The 27,511-nt window shown below is 35.3% G+C and overlaps 1 protein-coding gene and 1 pseudogene across 1 annotated transcript in view; one reads left to right on the forward strand and one right to left on the reverse strand.

The window, feature by feature from the left end:
• HPSE2 (heparanase 2 (inactive)) overlaps window positions 1–27,511 on the reverse strand; it is an 841,015-nt gene that overhangs the window by 347,657 nt on the left and 465,847 nt on the right. The gene's annotated exons all lie outside the window — the stretch shown is intronic.
• Window positions 16,510–18,022, forward strand: LOC128582097 (zinc finger protein 277-like; annotated as a pseudogene).

The raw sequence follows: 27,511 nt of genomic DNA on the forward strand, positions 1-27,511 counted from the left end.
ACTTAATTAAGCTAAGAAACTTCTGCACACCTAAGGACACAACAATTAAAGCAAACAGACAACCTTCAGAAAGGGAAAACATATTTTCAGGGTATCAATCTGACAAAGGGTTGATAAATAGAATCTACAGAGAACTCAAATTAATCAACAAAAAAAGAGCAAACAATTCCATTTATCACCAGGCAACAGATTCTCTGAAGACAGACAAATGGCTAATGAACATATGAAAAAATGCTCATCATCCCTAATCATCAGAGAATGCAAATCAAAACCATCCTGAGATATCACCTAACCCCAGTGAGAACAGCCCACATCACAAAGCCCAAAAACTGAAGATGCTAGTGTGAAAGTGGAGAGAAGAGAACACTTTTACACTATTGGTGGGATTGCAAACTAATACAGCCTCTATGGACAGAAGTATGGAGAATCCCTAAAGAACTCAAAATAGACCTTCCATTTGATCCTGCAATCCCATTACTAGGTATCTATACAGAAGAAGAACAATCATTTTATCATAAGGACATTTGCACTAGATTGTTTATTACAGCTTAGTTTATAATTGCCATGATTGGAATCAACCCAAGGGCCCATCAACCCATGAATGGATTAATAAACTGTGTGGTATATGTATACCATGGAATACTATTCAGCCATAAAAGAGATGGAGACTTTATACCTTTTGTATTAGCCTGGATAGAATTGGAGAACAGTCTTAATAAAGTATCACAAGAATGGAAAGACAAGTATCTATTATATTCAATACTAATATGAAACCAGTAGACGAACTAATATACTCCCACACACAAAAAAAAACAAAATTTATTTCAAGTTGGGGAGAAGATGGAGGGAGAGAGAAGAAGAGGAAGGAGGATTGGTGTGCTTTTATCTAATAGGCACAATGTAAGGGTATATGGCATACCTCCTGGGTAAGGACACAACTACAATAGGGACCTTACCTAACAAATGCAAACATTGTAGTCTAATCATTTCTACCCTCATATTAATCAGAAATAAAAAACATAGCCATGATGCAGGAAGGGAACATGAGTAGATTAATCATCCTTCTACAAAACCCCTGCTGGAAAACCTTCAGTGGCTTCGTATTACTCTTAATATAAAAGACTACTGCATAGCCCTGTCTTTGCCTTCTTTTCCAACTGTATCTTGGCCTCCTCTCTTTCTCATTTTCTGTACTCCAAACTGCATTGGCCTTCTCTCACTTCTTGCCACCTGTCTAGAGGAAGTTTCCCTTTGCTAGACCCCTCCTCCCATCCTAACTCTACCCATTAATGCTCAGTTCAAATGCTACTTTGTCAAGAAAGACTTCTAGGTTAAGTTAAATCTCCCAGTTACCTCAATTACAGAATTCCCTACTTCTTTTTGTTTTTTTTATTTCAGATTAATATGAGAGTACAAATGACTTTGGCAACTGCAGCAACACCAACATGAATGAAGGAGACACGATCAAACTAAAAAGTTTCTGCACAGTTAAAGGTACAACAACTAAAGAATACAGACAACCTTCAGACTAGGAGAAAATATTTACATATTCAAATCTGACAAAGGGCTGATAACTAGACTCTATAGAGAGCTCAAACTAATCAACAAGACCAAACCATCCCATTTATAAGTGGGCTAAGACATACGAACAGAAACTTCTCTGAAGAAGACAAATGGCCAACACATGAAAAACTGTTCATTATACCTAATCATCAGAGAAATGCAAACCAAAAACACCCAGAGATATCACCTAACTCTAGTGAGAATAGCACACATCGCAAACCTACATCTTTAAAACACTTCTCACATTGTAATTATAGTGTTCTGTAAAAATTAGTTTAGTACCTATTTTTCTACTGGAATAAAAACTAAGGCAGAAGTCACAATGTTTATTCATTGTTTCCTCAATTTACCACAATGCTGTGTACATAATAGGTGCTCAATAAATATTTTTACCATGAATGAAGGAATGAATGAATGAGGACTAATGTCCAAGAGGATACAACACATTTCCTTATTGAAGGAAATGTAGTACCTAGGATCAAAGATATCCATTGGCCAAAGAGAATAATAAAATATTTCATAAGAGCTAATATTTATTGCTTGTTAAAACTCTTTATATCTAATTATCTTATATGATCCTCACAACAAACCTAAATATAAGTAGGGTTAAATCTTATTGATTTCTATGAAAAATCTACTGGATTTTTATTGGAATTGCATTCACCCTACAGATCACTCTAAGATTAGATTGACATCTTAACAATGAATATTGCCAACCATAAACATAGCAAAATATCCATTTATTCAGGTATTCCTTGATTTATTTTTATCAGTGGTTAGTAGTTTTTAATATACAGATCTCATAAATATCAATTACAGTTATACCTAATTATTCTATGGTTTTGTGTGCTATTTTACTATATCTTTATATTTCTATTTCCCATTGTTCATTGTTAGGATATAGCAATGCAATTTCTTTATATTGATCTTCTATCCTACAATCTTATTAAACCAACTTGGTTCTAGTGCCACTTTTGTAAATTCTTTAAAATTTCCTAGATAATCACATTATCTGTGAATAGAGACAGTTTTATTTATTCCTTTCTAATCTACATGCTATTTATTTTCTTTATCTTGCCTATTGTCCTGCTGAATAGGAGTGTAAAATTGGAGAGGAAAAAATATTCAGTCTTCACCTTTAAGAATGATGTTAGTTTATGCAGTGCTCCTTATCAAGAAGAGAAAATTCCTCAGTATTCCTATTGATAGTTTGCTGAAGGTTTTTATGATTAATGGGTGTTAACTTTTGTCAGTTGATGATATCTATTGAGATGATCAGACAATTCTCTCCCAAACCTAAGATATATTGATTTTCAAAATATAGAACCAGACTTACATTCTCAGAATAAATGCCACTTGTGATAAATGATTCTTTTTATATACATTTTTGTATTCAGTTTCTCAATATTTTATTGATACTTTCTGATTCTGGGTTCATGAAGAATACTGGTCTTTAGTTTTCTTACAATGTTTTTGTCTGATTTTGGTATCAGAGGGATGCTGGCCTCATAAATCTTCTATTATTTTTTTTGAACAATTGGTATAGAATCAGCAATATTTCCATCTTATATGTTAAGTAAAATTTGCCAATGAAGCAATATGGTCCTGAAGTCTTCTTTATTTAAAGATGTTTATTAATTCAATTTCTTTCTTTCTTCTTTTTGGTAGAGACAGAGTCTCACTTTACTGCCTTCTGTAGAGTGCCATGATGTCACAGGACTCACAGCAACCTTTAGCTCTTGGGCTTCTGTGATTCTCTTGCCTCCGCCACCCGAGCAGCTGGGACTACAGGTGCCCGCCACAACACCCGGCTATTTTTTGATTTCAGTTCAGCCAGGGCTGGGTTTGAACCCGCCACCCTCGGTATATGGGGCCAGTGCCCTACTCACTTAGCCACAGGCGCCACCCTCAATTTATTTCTTTAATAAATATAGCATTATTCAGACTATAAATTTCTTCTGACATCAACTTCAGTAGTTTATATATTTCAAGGAATTTGTCCATTTTATCTAAGTTCTCAAATTTGGGGATAAAATTTGTGTCTTCTTTCTTTTTTTCTCTTAATCAGTTTGGCTAAAAGTTTGTCAATTTGTTGATATTTTTAAAGAATAGCTTTGCTTCTTCAATTTTTCTCTATTTTTACTTTGTTCTCAATTTCACTGATGTCTACTATCACCTTCATTATTTCCTTCTTGCTTTGGGTTTAAATTTTTCTTCTTTTATATTTCCTTAAATGTTGAAGCTCAGCTCTTTGATGCTTACATAAGCATTTAATGCTATGAATTTCCCTCTAAGCACTGCTTTAGCTGTAGCCTACAAATTTAATATAGTATTATTTTCATATTTATTCAATTTAAAATATATCTAAATTTCCTTTGTGACTTACTCTTTGAAATATGGGTTACTTAGATATGTGTGGTTTTAATTTACAAGTATCTAGGGAATTTTCCAAATATCCTTCTATTATTGGTTTCTGGGTTAATTCCTTATAGTCAGGGAATATACAGTATTTGATTTAAGTCCTTTTAAATGATTTAAGATTTTGGCCTGGATTTATGACCCAGAATATGATCTCTCTTGATGAATGTTCCCTGTGTACTTGAAGGATATGAATTTTGCTGTTGTTAAATGGAATGTTCTATAAATGTCAACCAAGTAAAGTTGGATGATAATGTTTTCAAGACTTATGTATCTTCATTGATATTATATCCATTTAGCCCATCAAATACTGGAAAGGACACTGAAGTGGAAAGGAATACCAAGTAGAAATGTGAATTTGCCTATTTCTCCTTTTAATTCTATCAGTTTTTGCTTCATGTATTTTGAAATTCTGTTGTTACGTGTTTATACATTTAGAATTTAATTTATTTTTTCTTGGTGAACCAACTCCTTTATCACTATGTAGTACATATTTTTACCATTGGCAATATCCCTTATTGTGAAGTCTGCTTTGTCTGCTATTAATAAAGCCAGTCTAGCTTTTATTTGATTAGTGTTATTCTTTCTCATAAAGCTATTTAACAATAGCCAGAGAAAATGCTATATTAATATCAGACAGGTTTCAACCACAGGACAATTTGATTATGGGCTGCCCTTGTTCCACCCACAGTCTATAGGAATATTATCCAGGAAGAATGATAGATGAAGTCAAGAATTTCCCATAGGAGATTATCTGGGGGCAGCGAGGGGATCCTGACTTCACATAAATTTTCCTGACTCCTATGATCTGGAAACAGGAAAGATAGGAATAAAGGACTTCTCCAGGAATTCTCAAACTTTACTATATATAGGAATCACCTGTGAACATCTGTTAAAAATACAGATTTCTGAGATTCTCTCAGAGATTCCTGGGCTAGTAACCAGAAATCTACCAAGTCACCTCCAGTGAATCTGATGCAGGAGGTCCATGAACCATACTTGAAGAATATTAGCCTATTCTATACTCTCTAAAGCAACATTGCCCAGTAAAGCAAACATCATACAAGGCATATATGAGTACAAAATTTAAAAATTCTTTGATAGCCTTATTTTAAAAAGTAAAAAAGAAGAAAACAGATAAAACTGATTTTAACAATACATTTTCTTTAGCACAGTATGTCCAATATATTATCATTTTGATGTGGTACTCAGCGACCACATGTGACTAGTGGTTACTATATGGAACAGTACAGATTTTAAGCAATAGTGTTCAACTTCTTCAATGATGACAATCACCTTAAATTTTCCTCTTTTTTTTGGCTTAAATGCTTATTAAATATATAGATTAATAAACTTTGCCCCTAAAAATTCTAAAGCAGGGTGGCGCCTATGGCTCAAAGAAATAGGGTGCCGGCCCGATAGGCCGGAGGTGGCAGGTTCAAACCCAGCCCCGGCCAAAACCTGCAAAAAAAAAAAAAAAAAATTCTAATTCAGTAGCTTTGGGTGAGAAACCAGAAGAATTTGTGCCACTTCAGATGATGATTCCTCTTTTGAGAGATGTTTGGAGTTACAGAAGCAGGGCATAGAGCAAAACTTATTTGGACTCCCAGGCAAATATTGTCTATAGGCTTGATAAGGTCAAACTCATGATAAAGAGATAAAGAGATCTAAGAACATGAAAGAATTGTCAATCTTAAGCTTTCTCTAGTTTCCCAATTCTGTTTACTTACCCTTACCTCAGGGATGTTTCTATTACTGTCAATGACCTTGCTTGCTTTCTCCCAGGAAAACTTCTTTCTGATCTATCATTCTTAGCAAGAGGTAAACAACTAAAATAAATATCACTCATGACAAGACTTGGGTCACATCACTTCAAACCTAGACCAAAGATTCCTGACCAGAACTTCAAATATTTCTTCCTATAAATCAGAAATTACAGATAATCCCCTTATTAACTGTGGGATTTAGTCTTTAAATCCTATAGGTACAAGTAGGCTGTCTCCTTTTTAGGTAATGTCTAAGTTATTAGCTTAACCATACTCACCTTAACAAGAAACTTCAATTCATGGGCTCCAAAACATTGTGAAGATGAATAGGAAATGCTGATCTTAGAATCCCTAAAATCACTGCCTTCTCATCTAAGTATAAAAACCTACCACCAAAGGTTGGACAGAACCAGATCAATTAAAGCAATATTATGCAAGAGTAGAATATAATGTTTAAGGACATAGATTCTGGAATCAGTCAGTCTGAAACTAGGTCCCAACTCCACTGCTAACCAGCTACGGACTAGGCTAATTTGATCTGCTTTTCTAAACCTTATTTTTTTCAACTGGAAAATGCTTTACAGGATTATGAGAGGTAAATTACATATGTGCATGCACTCAAACACAGGTTTCTCCTAGTAAGAACTCAGTATGTGGTAGCTATAGTTCTAATGATAGTTGCCTTCCCCTTATAGTCACAGGTTCTCTCATAATCACCAGAAGAAGACAAATAATTTACTGATACAATGACCTATTATGAGCTCTATTATATTTTGTCCTGTGCTCATGCTGCATTTTTCAGTCAGCTTTCCCAAAGTCAATTGAAAACTTAAAATAAATTAGGTACACTGAGCTATAATGCTACAATAATATGTTTTTGCATGTTATAGCTGATGCTCTATGGGTCTGAAAAAGTTAAAGGATATTAAAAAAAGGGGCACTTACTACCCCTTCCTCCCAAGGGGCAGTAAGTGCCCTAAAATATTAATAATTAAATTAATTTTATTAGAAATTTGTATTAAAATAGAAAATCCTATATTTTATCCCATGGGTTCCAAATTACTAACTCTTCATAAATAATCTTTTTAGGATAGAAAAGTATAAGTTTATTTTATATTAGAGAGATGAAAAAGAGTGGGGGAAAGAGAAGAGAAAAGAGACCAGGGAGTGGGAGAGGGGAGATGGGGGATAAGAGAGAGAAAAAAGAGTAAAAGAAGGGCATGGCATCCCAAAGAAAGAAAGAAAAAATACCAGCCTCTTCATAAATATTCTTATTTGATACTATCAGCATTAATCAGGCAATATCTTCCAGTATGGCAACTCTCTCCGTGCCCTGTGTATTTTGAATTAACAAATGTTTCTGCTCATTATATTTTGAATGGTATTCTTTCTTTTAATATTTTTTTGCTTCAATCAATCAATTAGTATCTTGAAGTTAAGATAGGTAATTTGGCTAGACTTTCAACAAAACATTTTAAACCCAGAAGCAGAACATGGTCCTTACATTGTTATGCAAAGAGAGTAGACTACTGACATTTATTAGGTACCTGCTAAGTGCCAAATATGTTAACTCATTTAACCTTTTGAGGTAATTTCTACTATTCTCATTTCAAAAAAGGGGAACTGAAGTCTAGAGAGGCTAAATAACTTATGTGAAGATAACTGCTAATACGTGGTGGAGCCAGTATGTGAATTTATGTTACCCCAAAGGCCTTGCTCCTTTCACTACACCCTTATAAATGTTAACAAAATTGGCAAATTTTCACAGATCCGATTTATCAAATTTGTTACTAAGTTTCGTTTTTTATTCTACTGAAAAAATTTATTTTCCAGTTATTTGTGGCTAGCATATAGAAATATAATCAATTTTAGTATACCGACGTTATAACCTACAATCTAGCTGTATTCACTTAAAAATTCTACCAGTATTTTTATAAATTTTATAGATCCAATCTATGTAAATATAATTGCCTGGTTTTTTCCTCTGTTTCACATCAAGCAAAAATGACCATATGAATTTTCATCAAGTTTGAACGATATGACTTATGATCAGGTTAATAGTCTATCAAAGGATTACTTTTGCAACCCTTAAAGAAACAAGACAATTATCATCACAAGTAGCTGAAAGTGAAGCACAATTGTAGACCCACACAACAGCCTTTCCAAAGGAAAAGGCAACACTTATTAAGAAGACAGAAAACAACCAATTAAGGAGCACATTAAAGGCAGACATATCAAAATGCAATTTATGACTTGCTTGCCATTTGGGTAACTTAATGTATTATGATGCTCCGGGGTGAGAAGCTGCAGAGATATATTTAACTATGGCAGACAATTCTCTTCAGCAATAGGGAAGCTAGCCATAAAATAACCACTGTTTATTATTTCTTAATGCTATCTCTGTCTTTTGTTCTTCATCACCCAATATAATTTATTATTTTGTTACACATTGTGGTTGATTAATCTAAATAAGATTTCCATTCTTGGTTATGAAAAATCATGCTGTTTCAGACCAATCTTCCTCCTAGGAATAACTAGAAAAATCAGATTTAAAAAATCCATTTGAAGTCATCATGGAGTTACCAAGACAGTCAAGATGTAAGAAATAGCTGAATAACTGAGGTTAGCTGAATATTCTTTCATGACTTTCCAAGTATTTGCTGATTCACATGCAGTGTAGAGCTGAGAGGCTGAATAGTTATGGAGAAAGCAGTAGCTAAGAGGCTAAACCACTGAGCATGGTTTTAAACAGTCTTACAGTGCTGGGATATAAATACAGTACTTGTAGTTTAGGAGGAAATGCCCTGGTAAACTACCTGAGCTTCCTGTTGGGGCCCTGAAAGGAAGCAATTTAGGAATAGGATGCAATTTAGAAATAAGAATGAACCAGTAATAAAATAGTCCTCGCAAAGACAGAAATAAGCTTCTAGTGAGCATGGTTACAACCCGGATCAAGGTAATTGGCCTCTATTCTGTCTGCTAGGAACAAAATAAGTATTTCTGTAGGAATACGACATTTGGAGTATGATGGTTTGTATTGTACTTCCTTGGTTAAACTGGGTACTACATCTCTCCAGGTCCTCTTTCCCATATAGTACTGAGTTAGAGTTGGCCAAAAAAGAACGTATTTAAGATTTGAAAGGCAAATGGTAAGCAACAGCTATTACACTCCAAAAAATTATTTTATAGTCAAAGTGGTTCTTGACAGGTGCAAAGGTACCCAAATGGGTTCTATCTTAGGCTCACTCCCTTCTGGGAGTATGGGCTTCAAAATTTACAAAGTAGTAAAGCAAATGACAACATCAGCAGCATGGAAAGTCATCATAGAGTTACCAAGACATTCAAGATGTAAGAGATGGGGAGTGGAAAACAGGTTTGAAGTATTTTATGGTCTTTGCATTGTCCAGTAAAATATAAAATTATTAATTTATGTTGTAAAAAAATGAAGTAACATGGCTAAGGGTTTCTAAAATAGAGTTGGGAGATTGTGAGAGGATTGAACTCATACCTGCTAAAGGTCAAACCATGAACTGTTCCAGAAGACTTGAATAAACAACTGATGTTTATCTTCTGGCCTTCAATAGCTCTCTGCAGGAGTACTAACTAATAGGTCAGAATGTCTTTGCAATTTAGGATTTCTGCCTACCCAATAAACTACCTCTGAAAACAACTTTTTGTGGAAATTCTCTATTAAAAAACCTCTCCTGTGCTTGCCTTCTGTGATTGTACTCAGAGCTGTCCTGACTCAGCATACCTGAATTAAAATCTTTGCTTACCAAGTAAATGCTATATCCTCTGACCTTCATGTCAATCCTTTATTTAGTTAACAATATCATACTCTAATAAGAATGCATGCTATAATTTCAGGGGTAATTGTTAAGAAAAACATAAAATAATTTTTTTAAAATCAGCTAATAGATTGAAGATGAAATAAACATTGTGAATTTTGTCATACCATTCGATAAAGGAAAAGAAGATGTAAATCCAAATATAACAGCAACATTTAATGGAAATAGACTAAGAACTCAAAAGTCAAAGACTGTCAACTAAACAGAAAAATAAATCATATATAATAAAAAAAGAGACAAACTTTATAAGGACAAGGAAAGAACAAAAGCAATGTGATGGAAGAAAATGTTATGCAAACAAACCAAAAGAAAGTTGTGTATACCTATGTACTATTAGACAATTAAAAATTTAAGATGGTGTGGTAGGATGAATAATGGCTCCCCTCCCATAGCCAAAACGTTCACATCCAGACCCTTGGATCTTTTGAATGGTAAAAGAGATATTAAGATCTGATTAAGTTGAGAATCTTGAGATGGGGAGATTATTCTGGATTATCCAGGTGGTCTCTTTGTAAAAGGGATACAAATAAGACAAGTCAAAGTTAAGAGGCAATGTGACAAAGGTAGCAGAGAGACAGCGATTAGAATTTGTTATGGTGCTGGACTTGAAGATGGAAGAATGAAACAATAAGCCAAAGGATTTAGGCAGCCTCTGGAACTTGAAAACTTCAAGGAAACATTCTCTCTTGGATCCTCTGGCACAGTGGTTCTCAACTTTCCTAATGCCACAGCCCTTTAATACAGTTCTGGTTGGTCGCAACCCACTGCTCTAGAAGGAATACAGCCCTAGGAGACCCATTTTAGAATTCTGATCTCAGAAGTGTAAGTTAGTAAATTTGTGCTGTTTAAAAATACTAATTTGTGGTGATTTGTTACAGCAGCAATAGAAACCAATATAGGTTACCATAGATAAATAATGACTAAAAAGGTAAATTCACCAGGAAGATACAATAAATCTAAATTTTCCTGTCCATAAAAACATAGTCTCAAAATGTATATATTTTTAAAAAAACTAACAGCATACATAATCAAGTCCATAAATCACAGTGGGATGTTTTAACTTACTTCTAGCAATAACCTTCAGAAGCAGATGCAAACTACCAACAATATATAATATTTAAAGAATATAATCTGTAAACATCATAAAAATCAATGTTTATAGAATTCCAAATAGAAAAAAATCATGCTTTTTCAATCAACATTCACCAAAATAGAGTATATGCTGAGTTAGAAGACAAGTCTTAACAAATTGGTAAGGATTAAAGAGTACATTCTCAACAATGGAATTAAATTAAAAAGATTTTAAAAGATTACTAGAAATCATGCAACATTCTTTGAAGTAATCCATAGATCAAGGAATCATTCAAAGGGGAAATTAGAAAATATCCTAAATTTAACAATATATTAATAAAATGTAAGCATTATAAAAGCTATCTATGTATCAAAAACATTTGTATCCCCTTATATTATGCAACATAAAAAATAAAACAAAATACAAAAAATACATGAAAACTCAAGGCAGTATACAGAGGGGAATGAAAAATATTTTAGCTTTTATTAAACATATTAGAAAATAAAGTCTAAAGAATTTATCTAAGCTTGTATCTCAAGAAACTAGCAAAATAATAGCAATTATAACAAACGATAGCTAAAAGGAACAAAATCGCATAATAATAAAATGTGGTATATTCATACTATGGAGTACTACCCAGACACAAAAAAATGGCATTCTAGTACCTTTTATGACAATCTGGATGGAACTGGAAACTATTCTTCTAAGTGTAACATCATAAGAATAGAGAAACAAACACATGTACTCAATACCAAATTGGAACTAATCAATCAACACTTAAAGGCACATCTCAATGAAAATCAAGCTGAGAAGTGGGAAGAGGGGATGGGTAAATTCATACCTAGGGGGTACGGTGCCCACTAACTGGAATTTACTTTGACTCAACCTGTACAAAAACAAAGTATGTAAAGAAAACATGTATACCCCCTAATATCCTGAAATTTAAAAGAAAGAAAAGCTAAAAGTAAATATTATAAAAGAAGCCAAACTTAAGAGCACATACTCTATGATTACATATGTATTAAGTTCAAACCAAGGCAAAATTTTCACTCTGAAATGATTATCTTTAAAGAGGATATGAAGGTTAGTGAGTGGGCATGGTCATGGAGGGACATTCCCGGTGCTAGCAATGATCTATCCTGAGTTGGGTAATGGTTACAGTGTGTTCACTGTAAAAAGGCATCTAGCTATTCACTAATGCTGCCCCCACTTTTCTGCACCTATATGTTAATTCATTAACATGCTATTAAAATAACAAGATTTTTTCTTCATTTTTTTACTTCCTGGTTAAGAAAGGTCACTTCACCTACCTATTTTCAAAATGATGGAATTAATCTTCAGATGACTTTGAAATCCATCTCATTTATAATATTTTATGATTCTATAAATTGGGTAGATGTTTAGTCACATTCTGCTTCTCATACTAAAATTATTTTATTTCTTTAAACTATTCACTTGGTCCACTTGAGGACAGAATTAAATTATGAGTCTGCTTCATTTTCAAGAAAACCCCTCAACTCAGAGGTATTTGTTGCTGCTTCTACTCTAAAAACCCTTTTTGTATCTTACTTCTGATATAGCCCTTGACAGGCCTAACTGAAATTATTAGCTTATTTCTCCATCTTCCTTGGTAGCCAAGGGTAGAAGTTCCTTTTGTCCCTCTCTCCCTCCTTCCCAATCACTTTGCAAACATTGATCAAGCACCCACTGTGTGTCAGGCAATATGCTAGTCATTAGGGATATGATATTAAGATAAAATGTATATGGCATATCTGTCTTTGCAGCCAACGATATAGTAGGAATATCACATACTACTTAAGTAAACATACTCCCCTCAAAACTCTTCTATACTAAATACAATGAAAGAAAGATCCATGGTTATTTAGAATTTATCAATCCAAAAAGAGTTGATCTAGTTTTTGGATGTGTATGAAGTTGAGTGAGGCAAAAAGAGGTTCTGCTGGCTCTCCTGGAGAAATAATGTGTAAGCAGAGCTTTGAGGGGAAATACTACTATGATGAAAGAAAGGAGAGAAGATCACACAGTCTAAGGGAATGTCATAAACAAAAGGGGGATGGATAGGTGGATAATTATTTGAAAAAAGAGAGAACTAGGTAAGATCCCTTTCTTTTTTCTTGAGCAAAGCTAGCTCCTTCCTGTCAGTCAGATTTCAGCTTCTCTCTCTGACCTCTCAACTTAGTCACTGAAGTTGAAGCCAGTTCCTCCTCCTCCTTTGCTGACAAAACCCCCACTTTTACTTATTCTTCTCTGAGCAGACTGGTGCTTACAGGAAGACAGGCTCCATCCCCAGAGGAGTGAATCCTAATTGGGCTAAGTGGTTATGGTGGTCCATTTGCTAAGATCAATTTAACTATGAACACGTGACATAATTCTAGCCAATGAGATATGAGAGAAAACAACTGAGAAAATTTCTCTTACTTATGCAAAAGGAAAAGTTTACAAACACTCCTTTTGCTTCTTCATCATTGAACATAATCATGAATGTCTGCAGCACCAGACAGCTGCAGCCATTTTATGACTATGAGAAGGGAAAGATGGAAAGCACCTGGGTTCTTGATGACGTCTCTGACCACTAAATAAACCAGCCAGAACCACCCTATATCCAGACTCCTCATTATTTAAATTGCTCTTAATTAAATTCAGCTGTTACTTGCAGCTGAAAGCATTCATTTTCAGTCATTTAACACATCATTTTGGTTTATACTCTGCATAGTATCTATCGTCATTTTATTTTCATCTATTTATTGACTCCCTAATATGTATGCTCCAAATAATACAAAGACCTTGTCTACTTTGTTCACCATTGCATTCTAAGTGTTTATAATAGTGCCATGTACCTAGAAAATATTCAATAAATATTTGTTGAATAAATATATCAGAAAACTCCGAAGAATTTTAAGTGTCTGTATTATGTAGGAGCAAGAACAACTTACTCTATCTCTAATGCTTTTTATATTCATTAAAACACGTATAAAATTTTAATTTAAGATAGTGACATTAAAAAGAAGATAGAGACAATAATGGAATAAGGGAATTTGTGGAAGTTATCTTTGTGGCAGATTTAAAGCATGGTATCAAATTCTTTAACCATTTAAAGGTGATGGTCTATATCTTCTGTTCTTTCGTCTGGACTCTGTGACTACTTGACCAATAGAATATTCCAGGAATGACAATGCAATAATTTCTAGACCAGGCTTCTTAAGAAACTGGCAGTTTCCACTTTTTGTCTCTTATGATGGTTGCTCTTAGTACCTAGCTATCATGCCACGAGGAAGACAAATATTCCAAGAAGAGACCACATGGAAAGGAAATGAGATCCCTCAGCTTCAACCCCAGCAGGCATTCTGCTAGCAACAACTTACCAGCCATATAAGTCAACCATGTTGAAAGTGAGTCCACCAAGTCCTAGCTCCAGCCACCTAGCTGAGTAATACAACATGGAGCAGAGATGAGCCTTCCTTGCCAAACATTGCACAAATTGAAAATGTATGAGCTCAATTATTATTTTTATACCACTAGGTTTGGGAAAGTGGCTTGTTATGTATGTAGTAACAGAAAACCATACCAACTTTCAACAGCAAAGGGCAAAAAGATGCTTAGAGAGGACAGCTTAAATTTGGTTATAAAGGAGAAAGAGTAATGGTAGTTATGAAGATAATTAAAGGTCTTTGGAAATGAGAGAGTAGATGAACTGAATATTTTATGTGGTAAAAGTTAATAGCTAAAGGCTGTTTTAAGATTGTTGGGGCAGTGATGCCACCAAGGACTATACCTGCCCACTATTGTCACCACGTGATGATTAATTTTGTGTCAACTTGGCTAGACCATGGTAACTAGCTATTAAATCAAACACTATTCTAGATGTTTCAGTGAAGGGATTTTTTTAGATGAGATTAATATTTAAATCAGTAGATATTGAATAAAGCAAATTACTTTCTATGATGTGGGTAAGCCTCATCTAAGCAGGTGAAGGCTCCAACAAGAAAAAAGACTTTCCTCCCCAGGTAAACAGAGAATTCTGACTGCAGACTGGCTTTGAACTCAAACTCAACTCCTCTCTGAGTAGTTCTGCCTAAAAATCAGCACTGTAGATTTTTTGGAGTTGCCAGCCTTACAATCACATAAGCCAATTCCTTAAAAGAAACTCTCTCTTTTTCTCTGTCACTGTCTCTTTCTCTCTATACACACGCACACACACACACAGCCTATTGGTTCTTTTTCCCTGTAGAACCAATACACACAGACTAATACACACTGTTCCTCTTTGCATAGGCTTTGTAGTTTTCAAAGAATGTTTGTGTATATTGTCTTATTGTATGCCCACAACCATGAAAAGTAAACAGAGTGAAAACACCTTCAAGGGTGCTGAAGTTTGTAGAGAATAAAAAATTTTTCTAAAGTCACAAAGCTAAGTAAGGGTAGAGCCTGGCTAGAACCCTCATAATCATCTGATCCTATACAGATTATTTGTGCTATGTTATCCTACCTTCTGTATTAGCTTCATACATTCTCATGAATAAACCTTATGCATTCCTAAAACTCAACAGAAACAACAACAAACAACCCAATTCAAAAATGGGCAAAAGACTTGAATAGATTTTCTCCAAAGACATACAAAGGGTCAATCAGCAAATGGAAAGATGCTCAACACTACTAATCATTTAAAAAAATGTAAATAAAAAAATGAGATACCACTTCACATCTATTAGGATGGCTATTTTAAAAAAACAGACGAAAAGAGTGTGGAGAAGTTTGAACCCTGTACACTGCCAGGAATATACAATGGTACCACAACTATAGAAAACAGTATGGAGGTTTCTTAAAAAATTAAAACTAGAGTTACCATATGATCTAGCAATTTCATTTTTTAATACATACCCAAAGAACTGAACGTAGGGACATTTAATAGATATGTATGTATTTGTACACTGATTTATAGCAGCATTATTCACAATTGATAAAATATAGAAGCATCAGACAAATGAATAAACAAAATGTGGTATATACAAACAATGGAATATTGTTTGGCATTAAAAAGAAGGGAAATTCTGACACATGCTACAACACAGATAAACCTTGAAGACATTATGCTAAGTGAAATAAGCCAGTCACAAAAGGACAAATACCGCATGATTCCACTCAGATGAGGTACTTAGTCAGATTTATAGAGGTAGAAATAAGAATGGTTGTTGCCAGGGGATAACGGAAGGAGAGAATGAAGCATGAATGTTTAATGGATAAAGAATTTCAGCTTTGCAAGATGGAAAGTTCTGTAGATGAATGATGATGATAGTTGAACAATGTGAATGTACCTAATGCCCATGAACTGTACACTTGAAAGTGATTAATATGTTAAGGATATTTTACCACAATTAAAAATAACTTTTTTTAAAAAGTGAAATAAGGCTGGGCACAGTGGATCATGTGTGTAATCCCAGCACTTTAGGAGGCCAATGAGGGAGGATCACTTGAGGCCAGGAGTTCTGAGACCATCTCCAGCAAAATAGTGACCTATCTCTCACTCCTTCTCTAAAATTACTTAACAAAAAATTTAGCTAGGAGAGTGAGGCAGCAGGAAGACTTGAGCTCAGGAGATAGGGGATCATAGTGAACTATGATCATGCCACCATACTCTAGCCTGGGCCAGAGAGCAGGACCCTCCCTCTACAAAAAAAAAATTTTTAAGTGATTTTTTTTTTTTAATCCAAAATAAGGGAAAAAACACCATGTCAATGGCGAATTCGCCTCTAGTGGCGCTTGTATTGGCGCAGCCCCGTCCCTGCCAGGCCCCGCGGCCCTCCCTTTTCTTCTCTGGCGAGTAATGGCTGCTCCCGAGACCCAGAGGGCTGCTGCCCAACTGGAGGAAGACGATAGAAGAAGCTGCAGCAAAGTCCGGGTGTAGGTTATGAGGACAGTAAGGATTGTATCCTAGAGCCACTTTCCCTGCCAGAAAGTCCAGGTGGCGGCACCACCACTTCAGAAGGTTCTTCATTGGTGCCTTGTATTTTCTGTGAAGAACATTTTCCTGTGGCTGAACAAGACAAACTTCTAAAGCACATGATTATTGAGCATAAGTTTGTCATAGCTGATGTCAAGTTGGTTGCTGATTTCCAAAGGTACATTTTATATTGAAAGAAAAGGTTCACTGAACAACCCATCACAGATTTTTGTAGTGTGATAAGAATCAATTCTACAGTTCCATTTGAAGAACAAGAAAATTATTTTTTGTTACGTAATGTTTTACCAGAAGATAGAATTCCTAGAGAGGAGCTTCAGAAACAGAGACTGAAAGAAATTCTAGAACAGCAGCAGCTAGAACAAAATGATACCAATTTTCATGGTATTTGTATGTTTTGAATGGAGAATTCCTTGGTAACAGATCTGTTCTTTTGAACCACATGGCCAGAGAACATGCTTTCAACACTGGATTGCCAGACAACATTGTAAATTGAAATGAATTTCTGTGTATGTTACAGAAAAAGCTTGACAGTTTGCAATGTTTGTACTGTGAGAAAATCTTTAGGGACAAAAATACACTTAAAGATCACATGAGGAAAAAACAGCATTGTAGGATCAATCCAAAGAACAGAGAATATGACTGATTTTATGTCATCAATTACTTGGAACTCAGAAAATCATGGGAAGAAGTTCAGCTGGAAGACGATCGGGAGTTGCTAGACCATCAGGAAGAGGACTGGTCTGACTGGGAAGAACACCCTGCCTCTGCTGTCTGCTTATTTTGTGAAAAGCAAGCAGAAGCAATCGAGAAGTTGTACAGCCACATAGAGGATGCACATGAATTTGATCTTCTCAAAATAAAATCAGAACTTGGATTAAATTTCTATAAGCAAGTGAAACTAGTCAATCTCATTCAGAGGCAAGTTCATCAGTGTAGATGTTATGGCTGCCACACGAAGTTCAAATCCAAAGCAGACTTAAGGACTCACATGCAAGAAACTAAACTTACTTCACTGCTTCCTGAGAGAAAGACATAGGATCAACTTGAGTATTATTTTCCAACCTATGAAAATGACACTCTCCTGTGTACACTATCTGACAGTGAAAGTGACCTGCCATCTCGGGAACAAAATGAAAATGTTCCCATCATCAGTGAAGATACATCTAAACTTCATGCTTTGAAACAAAGCAGTATTTTGAACAGTTGCTACTATGAGAGTGCTTAAAAAAGTAGAAACTACTACAGAAGCAATGTAGTTTTCATGTTTTTCTCTTATGAGACAGACATGAAAGAATAGTTTAAATTTGAAGGTCAACAAAGGATTAGTCCTTCGTGAAATTTTTCAAAACTGAATGTTCTTTTCAAAAACTAAAACAGAAAATAAAATGAAGACTTTTTGTATTCTGGCAAAAAAAAAAAATCCAAAATAAGAATAAGCACAAACTTCATTCAGCCTTTAATATAAGAGCTATCCTGTATTTTCAAAATAATTTTTTAATACCACCTTAACTTATGAAATTTTTATCTTTTGCTATTCTCTAATACCACTGGGAATTTTTAAAGTTACTTGTTTGTTTTCTGTCCTCATTTGTTCACTCATTTATTCAATCAAGCAGTCAGGCAGTTGTTGTCTATTACATGCCAGGCACAAGGAAATTAACAGTGAATAAGGCAGATGCAGTCTCTGTTCTATTGGATATTACATTCTAGTGAGGAAGATAGAAAATGACAATAGTAAATGTAATGGATAGGAGGGAGAGGAGAAAAAGGGGAAGGAGAGGAAGAGGCGGGGAAGGTGAAGAAAAAGAAGAAAGCAGGATAAGGAACAGGACCTAATCATTAGGTCCTAATCATTAGGTCCTATTGGAAAGGAGGGGACTATTTTAGATAAGCATCATGCCTTCTGTGACCTAATGCACAAAGATACACATGATTAAAAAATAAAAGGCTTCAGTTTGAAAGCAGCAGGTTAAATGACAGAACACTGAGCCTCAGGAGTTACTCCTTCCTGGAAAGAGGGTGAAGAATTTATAAGAATTGTGTTTGACACCTACTAAATCTAATCCTATAGGAAAAATGTGCACACAAGCAAGGCTTAATAACAAAACTCCCAGTGTTATGAGAACTCTAGTTTCATTTTAACCAAAAAGTTTAAAAAATAAACAGCTATCTTATGTGTGGGAAAAAGGCTATAGTTTAAAATATTCTTTAACTTAGCATCCCCTGCTCAAAAGCAAAGGCACACATTTCTGCCCTGAAGAATATGATTCTCTCCTCACAATCAATAGGAAAGCAAACCATGAATTTTCAATAGTGGAGATGAAATTTAATTTGATTCACAATAGTCTATGCAGATTTTTTCCCAAGTTATTTTTATACTAGGGAATGCTTAGAAAATTTCAACCCAGATTTGGGTTTAAGTTTCCCAGATTTAGTAAGTAATTGCTACAGTAATGAGTTCTTAAGTCTTAATTTGGTCTGCTCCAGATGTTAACATCCAGACTGTTTTTCATTCTCCTTCCCTCTGCATTTCCTTATAAAACAGTATGTTTATAAATGTTCTGAATTTTTTTATGAGGGGGTACTGCAAGAGAGCAGGAAGAAGTAGGGTGAGCAAGAAATTTAGGGTCTCACCTACTATGCCAATTTGACCCATTTGTCTGCCTGAGTGAAGCTGCGGGAGAACCAGTTTTCACCTTCACAGAAGCTGTATTAGCCTTTCGATATTTGAAGAACAGTGTAGTCTTGAAGAAGGTGCTTAGGGGTTGCTAGTGTGCTTTCCCCAAGGCAAGGTACTGTATTGGTGGTCCTCCTTTTGATTGAGAAATAAAAACCCTGTGGCAGTGTTGGCTGTGCTATACCACACATCAACTTACTCCCCTTCCTCCCCCCATATTTATTGAACCAGGGGAATGAGTCCCATCCTATAAACCAGCACAACTGAATAACAGGAAAAACTTGGCTTACACATCCAAGCTAATAAAGTAATGCACTGATAGAGTATATTAATAAGAACCTGTATTTCAGACCCAGCTGGTGAGCAGCTGCATGGCAGCTGGGAGATTTGGGATTGTTCTTCAACAGATAAGAGAGGCCTTGCTCAAAGGCAATGGTTCTCAAATTTTAGTATGCATAGGAATCAGCTAGAATGCTTGATAAAAATGCAAATTCCGTGTCCGCAGTCCTAATAATTATGATGCAGAAGATCTGGGATAGGGACCAGAAATCTTTTTAATAAGCAGTCTCAGGTGATTCTGACACATGTGGTAGAAACCACATTTTGAGATATACTGCTCTTCAGAGCTACTAATATAATCATTCTAGATCTTTAGCAGCTGAGAAAGATAAATAGGCTTTCAACCAATCTTTCTGCTTGTTTTTTGACAAGCGAGTCCAATCCACAGCTGGTAAAGAGGTTGGATAAAGACCACCAATAGGTTTGATCCCTCAGGATAGAATACTTAAAATGGTTTGGGGACCTCTGTTTTTCCCCCATCAATAAGGAGATTGGAAGGCAGCCACAGACTGGGTTGGAAATCCAGCTGGCACAAAATTTGGAAGACAATCCTCAGTAAGGTCTGGGTTCAATATCTAACTGTTAAAGAGCTTGGCTGTCCGCCTTGTGGTGTGCAGTCAACCTCCAATTGATATAATGCTTTGATAACATATGAGGAGCATGGGTTAAGTCCAGAAACTGTAAAGAACTTAGATGAAAGTCCCAAGACCTAAAGTTTGGTCCCCAAATGGCATGGAGTTTGGATGATGTTTGGGAATAAATTTAATCCTCAAATGTAAGAATTTGGATGTCAGGAATGAGGTCTGGGTTCAATCTCTTGTCATTAAAAAGCTTGGAAGACCAGCTTGGGGTCTGGTTTCAATCGTCAGATGGTAAAGAGTTCAAATGACAACAATGGTTTCTAGGTTCAAGTGAAAGCTGACAAACAGCTTGAAATAAACTGTAAGATCTGAGTTCAATCTTGAAATGCTAAAGGTTTAGATAATTGTCATGAAGAATGAGTTCAGCATGGAGAATTCCAAAAGTCTAGGTGAAGTAGCTAAGAATCTACACTAGATGATTACAGACAACTTGTGGTCATGATCCACGTGGGAAAAGATTTAGATAGTGGCTACTCTTTTCCGATTAGGAGATAGGGTGATCAGATATCATTGATCTAGTGCAACATATTAAGCTAATGTAGAAAGAAGCTTGAATTCTAGCCATGGGGTAAGAAAATGTGTATACAAGTACTAGGTCATCTGCTAATTTTGCAAGAGACTATTATGTGACTTCTCCATATTCACAACTATAGAAAAGGATATAGGCAGCAAGCCTGGGAATGTGATTCCTGAAATAAGAGAGCTCTTTTAGCCAGGACTTTGCTGACAGAATGACTGTTTTATATGGCTAAGCTAGCAGATGTCTGAAACGCACTGAAATCTATGATGTGTGTTCCTAAGTGAGATGACAGCTGGCACTACTGCATAAAATCTTGTTCTTACTTTTACAGTTTCACTAATACTCTTTTTTTCCCCCTGATTATTCTAATTTATCAACAAATAGCAATTTCTGGAAACTTTTAAAAGCATTCTCAAATAGTCAAGAAACAGTTTTATAAACACCTAACAATCCACGAGGATCTTAGGAAGAAAAAAATGGAATTGGAATCCTTGAGGATGAAGCAAAAACTAAGCCATGAATACCAACTAGTTTTCTTCCTGGAAATCTTTATTTCTTGCCCTGACAATCCAAGGTGGAATTTTAAAAAGATGGCCTCATTAAGAGACTGGTTGAGAGCACAGATACATCTGCCAAAGCCTCTGTGCTCCTTGAATCTGAGCATGTTCTGAGGAATACCTTTTAAGGAATAACCATGCTTCAGACTTCTGGAACAAATTAGGGATTTGTTTTAAGACTTTGCTATTGGAATGATATTCTTATTAATAGGTAAAATTTATTGAGCACTTCTATTTTGTCAGGTACTGTACGAAACACTTTACATGTACTAGATTGTTCAATCCTTAACATAACCCTATAAAGATCTATAAAGTCAGTGTTGTTATCCTTATTTTATTGATGAGGAAGCTGAGACACAAATGTTAAGAAAGTTATTTAATGTTGCAGAGGCATTGCTGTTTTCATTACACCACTTTTTCCTAGGCACAAAAGAAGACTACATTTCCCAGCACCCTTTGCACTCAAATTGTAATCATTTGATTAAATTCATCTAGTGGGAAATATGAATAGAAGTGATATAAACTAGTTTTGGGCCTAGACCTTTAAAAAATTTGGTAAAATACTCAGGTTTTTTTTTCAATAATCATGCTAACAGTAACCTTAAAGACCAGTGTTTCAGATGACATAACAAGATGGAGAAGGGATGCCTAACATGCCTCAATCAAACTTTAAGCAAGAAATAAATCTTAATTGTGTTAATCAGAAGGTACTGATTATATGTGCACTATTATTTTATATATAACTAAAAAAGAAAAATGTTACCAAATACACAATGACACCCTACTGATTGAAATAAATCACAAGATGCTAAGTTTGAGAAATGATAAGGCTTAGCTTCTTCACTATCAGGATGCAGGAGACAATTTAAAGAGGCTCTGATTAAAGGTGGGGTAATATAAGCTTTAAAAAGGATAGTTTAAATTGATTAGGACCTATGAACTGTATTTATTCCATTAACCCAGAGTGGTACTTTAAAAACAATTTGGTAACTTCTGGATGATGATAGAGAACCAATTTATTATTTTTAAAAAGGGAAAGGGAAAAGAATCAATTATTTATCTTATCTTTCCTATAGTAACTGTACCAGTGAATAACCAGTAAATGAAGAGGAGCAGATTTTATAAAAAGTATTATATAAAAGTATTATAACAATTTGAAAGAAATAATAGACTATCACCATTCTGCAACCTCTAATGAATTAATGCATCTGTACACTTAGCATCAATAGCTGCTATCATAGAAAAAAGGAAGGCAAGGAGACATCATGTCCCTCTTGATGAAAAACCTTAAACCACCTATAGATTTGTCCAGAGGTTCTCAAAGTGAGGTCCTTACATTTTCAGCTACATATCTGTATGAGGCCAGGTTTCCTTCATATACTTCAAATAAAGTAACATAATGTAACAGACTGAATGTAAAAGCATATATGATAATCCAGCTGTCTTCTATTAGGCCAGACTTAAAAGAGATTTGCAAAAAATGTAAAATAATGTCATTATTTTTACCAGATTTGGGTTTTTTTTTTTTGCACAATATAGTTATTCATGATTTTAAAATGTTATTTATAATAGCATGTAATGGGCTTATTTTTGTTATTTCTAAATTAATCATTACATAAATATTTTTTAATTTCTGTTTCAATTTTTTTTTTTTTTTGAGACAGAGTCTCACTCTGTTGCCCTGGGTAAAGTGCCGTGGTGTCATAGCTCACAGCAACCCTCTTGACTCAGCCTACCAAGAAGCTGGGACTACAGGTGCCCGCCACAATGCCCAGGTAGTTTGTTTGTTTGTTTGTTTGTTTTTTAGAAGAGATATGTTTTGCTCTTTTGCTCAGGCTGGTCTCAAACTCCTGAGCTCAGGTGATTAACCTCCCTCAGCCTCCCAGAGTGTTAGGATTACAGGCCTAGCCACTGTACATGGCCCGTTTTAATTTTCAATTATAGAAAATAGTAATAAATATAACCCATGTAAAAGATCTTGGTGGGGTCTTTGAAGAAATAAAAGGGAATTCTTTCTCAAATCAGAATGTTTGAGAACTGTGGGTCTTACCAAAGAGATAGAACCTGACTGATGAAGCTTCTGAATCCAGCTATCGATTTTCAGGATATACAGAGGACAGAGGAACATGTTGAGCCTGCAACATAAGTATGTAATCATAAACTTCAGACTATGGAAAACTCTACAGGTCAAATGCCCTGGATTCCTCTACAGACAAACTGTAAGGAACAGAAAAGGACAGAAATATTAGATTAAAAATAACTTCAAAAACATGAAATTTATAAAAATAAAATTGGATAAGACCAAACCACAGCATCTAGGATCCACATCTGGATTACAAAATATTTAAAAATATAAGAAAGTAGTGTAGTGGTTACTTTGGAGGCAGGTTATTTGGGGTGATGCAAGTTGAGGGGATTTACGGTGATTAAAAAAGTTCTACCTCTTGACCTAAGTGGTAGTTAAGAAGGTATTTACCTTATAATTCATCAACCTATGAATAGTCCTTCCTAGCATCAATAAAATATGGCAAGCTGCATGTCACTTGATCTTGCCAAGTATAGAAATAAGTTTAAAGTCTGCATGCTTAATCATTATACTATACTGATGGATGTATTTGAAGATACCCCTCTTTAATCACATACATCAGAACCTCCAGAGTTGACCACCTCCTGTAATTTGACACTACCTTCTGGAATTGTTAAATTAAATTTATGAAAGGCTATTTTTAAAAATTATTTATTTATTTATCTATTTTTGAGACAGATTCTCACTTTGTTGCCTTGGGTAGAGTGCTGTGGTATCATCATAGCTCACGGCAACCTCAAACTCCTGGGTAAGCAATCCTCTTGCCTCAACCACCCAAGTAGCTGGGACTAAAGGTGCCCATCATGATGCCCAGCTAGTTTTTTCTATTTTTATTAGAGATAGGGTCTCTCTCTTGCTCAGGCTGGTCTCAAACTCCAGAACTTAAGCAATCTTACCTTGGTCTCTTAGAGTGCTAGGATTACAGGCAGGAGCCATCTCAACTAGCCACACTATTATCTTAGACTGAGCTCCTGTATTAGAACCCAACAAACCAAACCAGAATGGAGTCATCAACTCTAGATGCCACATAATCATAGTGAACTTAAAAAACAAGCCAATTTCCCCCAAAACACAGGACATTCATTACCACCAATTAAAAGGGGCCTAGTCAACCTGAGCCAGCATGATAAAAAAAAGTCCTGTCAGCTTTAACCCATACAAGGAAAGTAACTTTGAAATGGCTGCTATGCTTTTTGTTCTATTTCTGTTTTCTTCAGCCTTTTCTATCTGTTCAACTCAACAGAGCACCTTTCTATTTCATAGACGGATGCTGTCTAACTCATGAATCACTAATAAAAACCAATTAGATATTTAAAACTATTTGTTGAATTTTTTTTTCTTTTACAGAATCTAAAACCACTTTGAAAATGAAGTGTTTGACATGTTAATCAGTAACTTGAGTTATAAAGTGATCTCCTGCCCCCTTCAGACCCTTGAAGCACCCCATTCAAACCTCTAACACAGATCCTGGAATGCTTTGTCTTATTTACATATCTGTTTTCCTGCAGAAGATTTGCATAAAGCAGGTTCTGAGCAGAACAATTACATGATGACTCTAACACATTTTAAAGTGACTTTTGACAAAAATTCACAGATTTGTTAGCCAGATGCAAAAAAGCTCATCTACTTTGTGATGTTTCTCTAACTCTTGTTAGGTAGGGATAAGGAATGAGAGGAACAGATGGCACTAGGAGATGCTTTGTCTGTAATAGCAGGAACAAACTGACCAGAAGGGGCTCCTAAGAAAGAACAGATGATATGTAAAGGGGCCTACCAAAGATTCAACAAATATTTAATCTATGATAGAGGGTCTCCAAGAACTATGCAGCTAGAAAGAGACAGAAAGCCTACAAAGTAGACATATGCTACAGAAGAAGCTCTTTGGAGCATGCCATCAGTTGAGGTAACAAGTGTCCCTAAATCAACTACTCTCATTAACATAGGAAAAAATCACACTCACCAGCACCAAAACACTTTACAAATGTCATGGCAACATTTGGAATTTACCCTGTAAGGTCAGAAAAGGGGAGCATTCCCAGTTCTGAAAACTTTCCACCCCTTTCTTACTATCTGGCTTGCTTATATCTACCCTGTTTCCCCGAAAATAAGACAGTGTCTTATTTTAAGGTGTGCTCCCAAAGATGCGCTAGGTCTTATTTTCAGGGGACATCTTATCTTTCCTGTAAGTAGGTCTTATTTTCGGAGGATGTCTTATTTTCGGGGAAACAGGGTATCTATTTGGCTTGCTCGTTTACTCTTTTGACTCAGAACCAGTAACCATTCTTCAGTACTGGAAACCAAGAACCAGGAAACACAAACCTGAAATATGATTCCTATGCCTAACATTGTCCCTTAGAACCTATCTATTCAATACTTTATGCACTTTCCTTACAATTTTTCATCTGATTTATAAGCTCATTGTACTTTATAACTAAAAAATTAGAAGTAGAGAGAGATGACTATATAGGTTGTCAACTCAGCAAATGTTTGTGATGTTTCTATTAAGTGCAATATACTGATACATACTAGAAGACATAAAAGTAGCTTTATAATGGGGGAGGAGATAGAGAAACAACTTAGAATAATAATTTTTGAATTACTGAATAATAATACTAACATATCTATTATTAAAGAAGGAAGAAAGGAAGGATAGAAAGAAAGAAGGGAGGGAAGGAAGGAAAAAGAAAGGAAATGAAGAAATAGACATCTTATCAGAATTTTCAATATAGTATATATATAAGTCAGAGTTCAATCAGGAAAACAGAACCAATAGGAGATATATATTAAGGGTGTATTATTATACAAATCTATGCAATTGTGGTACCTGGCTAGCAAGTCTGAAAACTGCCAACAGTAAGGGTAGGCTGGAACTCACTGATATTGATGCAAGCTACTGACCACAAGAAGAATTTCTTTTTCTCTGAGGACGCCTTAACTCTACTTTGAATGGAACCAGACCTGCTCAGATTATGCAAGATAATCTCCCATAAATAAAGTAAACTGACTACAAACTTTAATCACATTTACAAAATACCTTCATCAAAATATCTAGATTAGTGTGAGACTGAATAGCTGGGGACCTTAGCCTAGCCAAATTGACACATGAGAAATACAAGCACAGCATAAGACAGCAGAATCATGATACTCATTTTTGAAATGTATGCTATTTTCAGTCAGTAGTGACTTGAGAATTTTTGTGTTGGAAAGCATGAGATGCAGCAAGCTGGTTAGAGTGAGAATTTAAACAAGACTTACACTGGTGGAAAAATGACAATTGACTATTTCAAAGAATGAGTCAGGTACCAGAAAACTGTGAGTGGGGTGCTAATATTATCATCCAATGCCACTGCCATTATTTTAGCACTGCCACTGTTTTCTATTTTCTGTGCATAGGAAACGAAAAAATCAAATTCAGAACAAATACTAAAATCTGGATAGTGATTAGCTCTGGGGAGAGAAAAAAATTGAATCTAGGAGGAGTACAAAAGAAACCTTCATATATCTACAAAACCTTGAAGAAAAATTGATAAAATACTGATATATGACAAACCTGAGTAGTAGGTACATCAATATTCATTATGTCATTCTCTATCTGGGTGTCCAGTCTGCTGCCCATGGGCTGCATACAGATTTTATGAGGACTTTTGCTTACCTGCCATCTCAGCTACCAGAAAATGTATGTACAGACTTTCCCCCTTCCCCCATCAGCTTTCATTAGAGTTTTTGTATTTACTGTGTGGCCCAAAACAACTCTTATTCTTCCAATGTGCAGCAGAAAAGAAAAAATATTGGACACCCCTGCTTTACATTATTCTGTATGCTTCAAATATTTAATAATTCTTAAAAAGACATCAGGTGAGAAGCTGGAACTTGGAGAAATGTCTTCAAAATTTTGAAGGAAAACAATTATTATTTTGCAGGTAAGCAAAAGTCCTCATAAAATCTTTATGCAGCCCATGGGCAGCAGACTGGACACCCAGATAGGGAATGACATAATGAATATTGATGGAATGTAAGTTGAAAGGGCATCAAACTTCTCACCAG

The sequence above is a fragment of the Nycticebus coucang genome, chromosome 3, assembly GCF_027406575.1.
Source record: "Nycticebus coucang isolate mNycCou1 chromosome 3, mNycCou1.pri, whole genome shotgun sequence".
NCBI lineage: Eukaryota > Metazoa > Chordata > Mammalia > Primates > Lorisidae > Nycticebus > Nycticebus coucang.